Source organism: Mizuhopecten yessoensis, unplaced genomic scaffold (genome assembly GCF_002113885.1).
Source record: "Mizuhopecten yessoensis strain PY_sf001 unplaced genomic scaffold, ASM211388v2 scaffold3539, whole genome shotgun sequence".
Classification (NCBI taxonomy): domain Eukaryota; kingdom Metazoa; phylum Mollusca; class Bivalvia; order Pectinida; family Pectinidae; genus Mizuhopecten; species Mizuhopecten yessoensis.
Window position 1 is genome coordinate 43,456 of NW_018405095.1, and position 9,903 is coordinate 53,358.

The window sequence follows — 9,903 nt, forward strand, 5'->3', positions numbered from 1 at the left end:
ATAGCTATATGGTCAAACTTAAAACAAAGACAACGTGCACCTAAAAGTAGGGAAAAGTGTGCCTGACTTTCAATTTAAGTAATAATACTATTTCTATTTGCTTATATTTGAGCAATAAAGGGAAAATAAAACAAATCACGTTTTTCATATTTATGTAACAAAAACCTTGTAGGGTCATATTGTTTTATCGGATATATAGTTGAATCAGTTTGAATTGTTTGTGACTTTGTCAGGTCAGTTTGTTTAGACGGTGAACTTGTTATGTCATTTAGTCTTTGAATGATATTGCAGCGTCTGCTTGGTGTGTTGTTGACGTTTTCGGTTCAGTTTGTTTTGTCGGTAATTTTGTTAAATGGGTTTTTTTGACAGTGACATTGTTGCTTCAGTTTGTTTTGACACTGATCTTGTCCCATCAGTTTGTTTTGCCGGTGATATTGTTGGATCAGTTTGTGTTGTCATTGACTTTGTCGGATCAGTTTGTTTTGTCCATGACTTTGTTGGATCAGTTTGTATCATTCATGATATTGTTTGATCAGTTTGTTTAGTTTTAACCTTGTCGGTTCAGTTTGTTTCACTGGTGATATTGTCGAGTCAGTTTGATTTAGGGGTTCCCTTGTCAGGTCAATTTGTTTTACCGGTGCCCTTGTGGGGTCAGTTTGTTTCACTGGTGATATTGTCGAGTCAGTTTGATTTAGTCGTGCCCTTGTCGGGTCAGTTTGTTTTACTGGTGCCCTTGTCGGTCCAGTTTGTTTTACCGGTGCCCTTGTGTGGTCAGTTTGTTTTTGACCTTGTCATATCTGATTGTATTGACGGTTGATTTGTCAGTTCGTTTAGCTTTGTATGTTACATTGCTGAATTTGTTTGTTTTGTCCATGATCTTGTAGTACCAGTTTCTTTAGTTGGTGATCTTGATGAGTGAGGTTTTTTTTGTCGAAGACCTTATTTGGTATGTTTGTTTTGTCTTAGACCTTGTTAGTTCAGCTATCTCTTGTTTGTTGGTCTGTTTCTGGCGGTTGTTTTGACGGTGTTTTTGTTTGATAAGATTCTTTTGTTAGGCAAAATCTTCGGAAGAGATCATTCTGTTTGTGACTTTGTTTCGTCTGGTTGTCTTGTCATGTCGGATACCCTGTTTGCCCAGTTTCTATTGTTGGATACCCTGTTTGCCCAGTTTCTATTGTTGGTCAGTTTGTTGGTGACTTTGTCGGGTGTTTTGTCGTCAGACTTGGTTGGTCAGTTCGTTTTGTAGGGGACCTTGTTGGATAAGTTTGTTCTGTTAAAAACCTTGTCTTATCAGTTTGCTTTGTCGGTGACATTGATGAATAAGTTTGTTTCTTTGTTGAATTTGTTCGATAAGTTTGCTTTGTCGATTGTATGATTTTGACAGTTTGTGTTGTTTGTTGCGTTGTTGAGTCAGTTGCTTTTGTCGGTGACTTTGTCGAATTAATTTGTTGTGGCGGTGTCGCTTTGTAGTCTAATTGTTTTGTTGGTAAATTTGCTTGGTCAGTTTATTTTGCTGGTGACTTTGTATTGAATGTTTACTTCGTCGGTGGTCTTGTTTGCAAGGTTTGTATTGTTAGATCTGCTTGTTTTTCTGATGACTGTGTATGGTCAATTTGTTTTGTCGGTGATCTTGTGGAATCAGTTTGTTTTAGCGGTTACTCTGTTGGGTTAGTTTGTTTGGTGTGTTGCCTTGTTAGGTAAGTGTGTTTCCTTTGTATCGTTTTTTGTCAGTTTGTTTGGTTGGTGAAACTACTGGGTCAGTTTGTGATTTTTCTGACTTTATTGGTGTACTTTGGTTAATTTGGGACGTTGTCGGCTCATATTTGTTTGTGTTGTAATTTATGTTTGTTTAATTGATGTCATTTTTGGAACAGTTTGCTTTGTTAGTTGTCAGGTGTATTTTGTTTTTGAAGAAGATTTGTCAGTTTCTTGTATGGGTTTGATAGAAGAATATGGTGGTTTTGGTTCACTTTTAGGCCGGTATGTATTCTGTATTGGTTTCCTAGTCGGAGTGTTTTGCTGGAAGTGAAGTTAAGTTGGGTTTTAGTGTTTTAATCGTTGTGAGTCTGTTACCTTTTGTCTGTGCTGTCGGTTTTGGTTGTGAAAAGGAGCCTGGTACGCCTGCAATAATAGCAAGAATAACTCGTATCTGTAAAATATCTTTACGAATCTTAAAAATAGAATTTCGTTAGCATAACATTCAATTCAATAATACGTGACAAAAAAGCGCTATTATCATCCGGGCAAACAAAGGAATTAGTTAATGAAATATATTGTGCCATAATTGTAGTTAAAGATATAGATAAAAGTAAAGACTAACCACAAATTTTGAATTCGATTTGATGTGTAATAAAATCATTATCCTTCTCAGGAGCTGTGGACTGTTGCAGAACGTTTAAAAATTCAACTCGTTTTATCGCTGACGCAAATATACAATTTCTGATGGAATTGTCCAAAAGCGTTTCTTTAATACAACAGTATCTGACGTCTAGCCCGGAGGAGGAGCATTGGTAGTAACATTCGGGGACGCAGGGGTCGGGAAAGAACTGGGTAGGTGGACAAACTTTAGGACCTGGTAAATAATAAAGACATGCGGTATATAACGGTCTCGAGTTCAAACTAAATTGTATGCTCTATGTTGACACTCAAAATGACGTTCTGTCCCCTAAGTGTTTTATTTTGTAAATATATATTTGATCATATACGAAATGATATCGGATATCTAGGATATCTGGGAACACTGCTTTATCTCATATTACACTTGATTTCTAAAATAAAATATGAGGCTAGAAAAGAATTGTGAGAACTTCGAAAGAAAACATACTATATCGTGCATTTAATTTGATATTCTCCGTATTTACATATATTTATATTGGGATTGATCCATTGATGAGTATACAATGCATGTCAAAGTGAAATTTAACGACATTAAAAGTTTGCTAACGACAGTTTGGGTCATTCTGTATGAGCTCCGGAAAGATGCAGTTCTTTATATAGTTGTCCCAGAATGTTCCTGTCACATATAGGTCTAATAAGTAATAACGTCAGTATGATCCAATATGGGCTCTGGCTCCGAACAAACAAACGTTCGTTGGATACGTATTACTTAAATAAATATATAGGCAAAGGACGTATACCCATGTGCAAACAAAGGAATTAATCAATATTTAAGTTAATCTGTTCTTACTTTACAAAAATATGTATATATATATATATACCTTGAAAACAAAACTTTAGAAAAACATTGATGTTGGCGAAAGAAAAATCCATTTGTCTGATCACAAAAACATGTAATAACAAGTAACCGTCAAAAAACCTGTAATAACAGGTTACCGTCAAGAATATGTAATAACAGGCTACCGTAGAAAAACCATGTAATAACAGGTTACCATTAAAAAACATATTATAACAGGTTACTTTCAAAAAAACATATCATAACAGGTTACCTTCAAAACAACATGTAATAACAGGTTACCCTCAAAAAACATAATATAACAGGTTACCGTAAAACACATGTAATTACAGGGTACCGTCAAAAACGTATATAAGCAGGTAACTGTCAAAAATTTGTATTAACAGGATACTGTCAAAGACATTACCAGGTTACTGTCAAAGACACGTTCACAGGTTACCTTTCCCTGTGACCTTCTAAGTAGGTCAAGGTCATTTTCTTTCCCAAACTGTGTTGGCTCTATTCCAAGAAGCTACCAGCCAAATCTTATGAACCCATTACTTTTGGTTTTTCAGAACAAATCGTTTGAAATATTGTTGACCTCTGTGACCTTAACAGTAGGTTGAGGTGATATTCGTTTGCAAACTTTGGAGAGCTTTATCCCAAGAAGCTAACATCAAAATATTATATGATTCTATAGCTTTCGATTATTCAGAAGAAGTCGTTTGATGTTTTTGACATATTTGAACCCTGTGACCTTGAAAGAAGGTCAAGCTCATTTTCAATCTGAAACTTTGATGGGCTCTATCTCAGGAAGCCACCAGATAAGTATGAAGATTCTGTTCCTTTTAATTCCTCAGAAGATGTCGTTTGAAGTGTTTGGCACATTTGACCCATGTGACCTAGAAAGTAGGTCAAGGTCATTTTTGTTCTTAAACTTTTTCTGACTCTATCCCGGGAAGTCACAAGCCAAATATAAAGATTATATAGCTTTCAGGTCTTCAGAAGAAGTCGTTTGAAGTGTTTGACATATTTGACCTCTACGACCTTGAAAGTACAGTTGTGTAACCGCACAACGCACCAAAAATAGCATGCGCACACCGTGCATACATCGTTCACACACCGTCCGCACATCGTCCACACATGGTGCGCACAACTGTGCGATTCAACAATCGTTAGCCCCTTTGTGCACTTCTCTTCGCACAACTGTGCGATTTGGTACAATTTGTAGATCAATATTACGGAGTGACAAAAATACGGAAGGCTGGTATGCAATAACATACACTGTATATATATCTGTAATTTCTCATCACAATAATTTAATCAAGAATTGGTTTGGCTCCAAGGTAACAGAACAGGTAAATAACAATTTGATGAGTGACCGGAGATTTACCTGGCCTGTGCCTGACACATAGAGCTGATATGCGATACCGAATGACCGTAATGAATAGTATTTATTATTTACATTCGTTTGCCTATAGCTCCCCTTCATCTGGGTTTTCACACCTCCGGCCTTACCGACGAGTTACGTAAGTGCCCCGGGCGTAGGAAAACTATGGTCCAGGTACATGTACAAATTAAAGGGGTTATGTTTACCTGTATACGGGACTGTGTTGTAATCTTACACGTGTCGATTAAGGTTGTTTAAAAACACCGGAAACACAAATTCTAAATATAAGAATGTATAGACAGAAAGGTAAGTAACCTGTTATAATATGTTTTTTAATGGTAACCTGTTATTACATGTTGTTTTTTTACGGTAGCCTGTTATTACATATTTTGACGATAACCTGTTATTACATGTTTTTGTGATCAGACAAATGGATTTTTCTTTCGCCAACATCAATGTTTTTCTAAAGTTTTGTTTTCAAGGTATATATATATAAATATATTTATAAAATAGGAACAGAGTAACTTAAATATTGATTAATTCCTTTGTTTGCACTATGGGTATAAGTCCTTTGCCTATATATTTATTTAAGTAATACGTATCCAACGAACGTTTGTTTGTTCGGAGCCAGAGCCCATATTGGATCATACTGACGTTATTACTTATTAGACCTTTATGTTTATAAAGGGATATAACAACATAAATCTTTTTTATATGTGTTTTTAAAACAGAACCAGTCAGAAATATTTAACTTTAGTGGAGAAGTGAGAGAAAGTTGGCTGCAAATTTTATGTCTATGTTACAAAAAATCCTTTGAATAGATAAAAAAAACTGTTTTTATAAAGACATATCATAGATCTGTCACGTTGGATTTGAGAAAAGATTGTGAATATATTAGATTATATGTTATATATTAATGTTATATAGACTTTCCTTGTAGGTCCGTAAATTGTGTCGTGACTCTATGAAAGTCCCCTCCGTCTGTGATGCCGCCTTTGCGTTCCAATGCTGTAACGGAAGTCAGATTGAATACTGCTGTAAACCTGGCTTTGTATGGGACGATGTCAATAAAAATTGTCAACAAACAGTTGACACGACAACCACACCCCGACCACCGTGTCATCACAATCAAACTGTGATGGTGATTATTCAACAGAAACATAAGTACACATTTCAAAATATCAATATAAAACATGAGACTACATCAAATGAATATGATATATAGAGGTTCCAAAACCAGAGATTGTTGGCCATCATGTTTATCTAACTTAGGTTAGTTAATTTCAATTCGCGTCTTTATACGTTATATGTATTAAAGATTAACTAACTTAAGCAAGATAAACTTATTAACCAACCAACAGGAGTTTGGAGACATTTTTCTCCCACAAAGTTCAATTATTACATCTAGAACCGTTTGTTTTTCTTCGGAATACATTATTCGTACAATTATTAATACAATCTCCATGAACTATATAAATTACGTCACAATTGAAGAGGACTTTACATGACATTGTTATTGGATGGCATAATAAGAAAATTGACAAATGAAATAACCCCAGGGTGTTATCCGCTGGTGGGTAACTTTAAATGTTTAAAACTCCTAGCAGGCTGACTAAAGAAAATATCAGTGTTGGCGTACTACTTTCTTAAGCTCCAGAGACATTTATATATGCAGTGATGCTTTTTTATTGATTGATATACTTGTATGATGGTTTGTGGTCTATTATATAGAATTATCATTCGTATACAGTTTAATGTTACGGATTCGTAAATAAAAAGTTCCAGTTATATTCTATTAACTGTTAAATAAGTTTGCTGTGATAAAATCATCTTTGAATCTGAATTGGCGAAAATGACGTTCTATTAGTCTATCATGATGCATTGTTTTCTTACGCGATTCTTTATGTATCTACTTTGTTTTTACCAACAAATTTTCTAGACCTCATTTTTTGTCCTATTTTGAAAATATTCGACTTACAATAAGATAATCATCAAACACTTCTGTTTGTAATATTTACATTTCCCCCCCTACAATTATACCCAGTATGGCCAATGCAATTGCTTGACAGTAAATTGTAACAACGTGTCTAGGGGAATTATGTTAAAAGTAAAAGTATCAGTGTAACTATTAGAAACACTGAATAAGTATGCGGCCGTGTGCAAAATTTGATCAAAGTCAGGAAACTTTATTGAACAAAATACATCACATATAAACCAATCAGGGAAAAAATGTATAACGTGAAAGACATATAGCACGCCAAAGTACTGTAGCTTGTACCCCACACGTGTAGGACCACTTGATATGTTAGTATTCGTTTGAGTATGTTCATAACAGTTCCATCACAGTGTAAACACGGAGAGTTAATACCTGACCAATGTGATGACCGATGCTACTATAGCTGTAGCCAAGGTGTTGCATTCCGGTATTGCTGTGCAACAGGAACATTATGGGACAACTATATAATGAACTGCATCTTTCCGGAGCTCATACAGAATGACCCAAACTGTCGTTAGCAAACTTTAAATGTCGTTAAAGTGTACTTTGATATGCAATGTATACTCAATGGATCAATCCCAATATAAATATATGTTAAATACGGAGAATATCAAATTAAAAGCACGATATAGTATTTTTTCTATCGAAGTTTTCACAAATCTTTTCTGGCCTCATATTGTATTTTAGAAATCAAGTGTAATATGAGATAAAGCAGTGTTCCCAGATATCCCAGATATCCGATACCATATCGAATACATCTTTACAAAAAAATAAACTTAGGGGATAGAACGTCATTTTGAGTGTCAGAATAGAACATAAAATTTAGTTTGAACTCGAGACCGTTATATACCGCATGTCTTCATTATTTTCCAGGACCTAACGAGTTCCTTCCCGACCCCTGTGTCTCCGAGTGTTACTACCAGTGCTCCTCTTCCGGGCTAGACGTCAGATACTGATGTATTAAAGGAACGCTTTGGGACAATTCAATCAGAAATTGTATATTCGCGTCAGCGATGGATCGAGTTGAAATTTTAAACGTTCCACAACAGCCCACAACTCCTGAGAGGGATAGTGATTTTATTACACATCAAATCGAATTCAAAATTTGTGGTTAGTTTTAATTTTTATCTATATCTTTAACTACAATTATGAAACAATATTTTCTAATTAACTAATTCCTTTGTTTACCCGAATGATAACCAAAAAAATGTTTTGTTGTTGGAAGAAACCGCATCATCTAAAGAAAACTGCGCTTGTTTTTGTCACGTATTATTGAATTGAATGTTATGCTAACGAAATTCTATTTTTAAGATTCGTAAATATATTTTACAGATACTATTTATTCTTGCTATTATTGCAGGCGTACCAGGCTCCATTTCACATCCAAAACCGACATTGCCAGCACAGACAAAAGGTGAGAGACTCACAACGATTAAACACCAAAACCCAACTTAACTTCACTTCCAGCAAAACACTCAGATCCGACTAGGAAACCAATACAGAATACATACCTGCCTGAAAGTGAAACAAAACCACCATATTCTTCTATCAAACCCATACAGGAAACTGACAAATCTTCTTCAAAAACAAAATACACCTGACAACTAACAAAACAAACTGTTCCAAAAGTGACATCAATTAAACAAACATAAATTACAACACAAACAAATATGACCCGACAACGTCCCAAACAAACCAAAGTACACCAATAAAGTCAGAAAAATCACAAACTGACCAAGTAATTTTACCAACCAAACAAACTGACAAAACAACGATATAAAGGAAACACACTTACCTAACAAGGCAACACACCAAACAAACTAACCCAACAGAGTAACCGCTAAAACAAACTGATTCCACAAGATCACCGACAAAACAAACTGACCGTACACAGTCATCAGGAAAACAAGCAAACCTTGCAAACAAGACCACCGACGAAGTAAAAATTCAATACAGAGTCACCAGCAAAATAAACTGACCAATCAAATTTACCAACAAAACAATTAGACTCCAAAGCGACACCGCCACAACAAATGAATTCGACAAAGTCACCGACAAAGGCAACTGACTTAACAACGCAACAAACAAAACAAACTGTCAAATTCATATAATCGACAAGCAACCTTATCGAACAACTTCACCAACGAAACAAACTTATTCATCAATGTCACCGACAAAGCGAACTGATAAGACAAGGTTTTTGACAGAACAAACTTAACCAACAAGGTCCCCTATAAAACGAACTGACCAACCAAGTCCAACGACACAACACCCGACAAAGTCACCAAAAAAACAACCTTACCCAACGACGTGGACGACAAAACAAACTGACCAAACAGGGCATCCGACAATAAAAACTGGGCAAACAGGGAATCCAGCAATAGAAACTGGGCAAACAGGGTGTCTGACAATGACAATTGGGCAAACAGGGTATCCAACAATAGAAACTTGGCAAACAGGGTATCCGACTTGACAAGACAACCAGACGAAACAAAGTCACAAACAGAATGATCTCTTCCGAAGATTTTGTACAACACAAGAATCTTATCAAACAAAATCACCGACAAAACAACCGCTAGAAACAGTTCAACAAACAAGAGATAGCTGAATTACCAAGGTCTAAGACAAAACAAACATACCAAATAAGGTCTTCGACAAAAAAAACTCACTCATCAAGATCACCAACTAAAGAAACTGGTCCTCCAAGATCATGGACAACACAAACAAATTCAGCAATGTAACAAACAAAGCAAAACGAACTGCCAATACAACCGTCAAAACAATCAGATATGACAAGGTCAAAAACAAAACAAACACATGCAACAATGTCATGTACAACACAAACTGACCATACAAAGTCAATAAAACAACAAACCGATCCAACAATATCACCGGCAAAACAAAATTATCCGACAAGGACAAAAACAAAGCAAGCAATCCCAACAAAGTCCCGAACAAACCAAACTGACCACACAAGGGCACCGTTAAACAAACTGACCACACAAAGGCAGCAGTAAAACAAACTGACCTGACAAGGGCACCAGCAAAACAAACTGACCCGACAAGGGCCCCAGTAAAACAAACTGACCACACAAGGGCACCAGTAAAACAAACTGACCTGACAAGGGCACCAGTAAAACAAACTGACCCGACAAGGGCACCAGTAAAACAAACTGACCACACAAGGGCACCGTTAAACAAACTGACCACACAAGGGCACCGGTAAAACAAACTGACCACAAAAGGGCACCGGTGAAACAAACTGACCACACAAGGGCACCGGTAAAACAAACTGACCTGACAAGGGCACCAGTAAAACAAACTGACCACACAAAGGCACTAGTA

The 9,903-nt window shown here is 36.1% G+C and overlaps 1 long non-coding RNA gene across 1 annotated transcript; it reads left to right on the forward strand.

The window, feature by feature from the left end:
* The first annotated feature begins 5,159 nt into the window (after positions 1-5,159).
* On the forward strand, positions 5,160-9,534 carry LOC110447636. The gene is made up of 3 exons (XR_002462617.1): positions 5,160-5,703; positions 7,432-7,668; positions 7,919-9,534. It is a non-coding gene; the product is annotated as an uncharacterized LOC110447636 (long non-coding RNA).
* Positions 9,535-9,903: the final 369 nt, after the last annotated feature.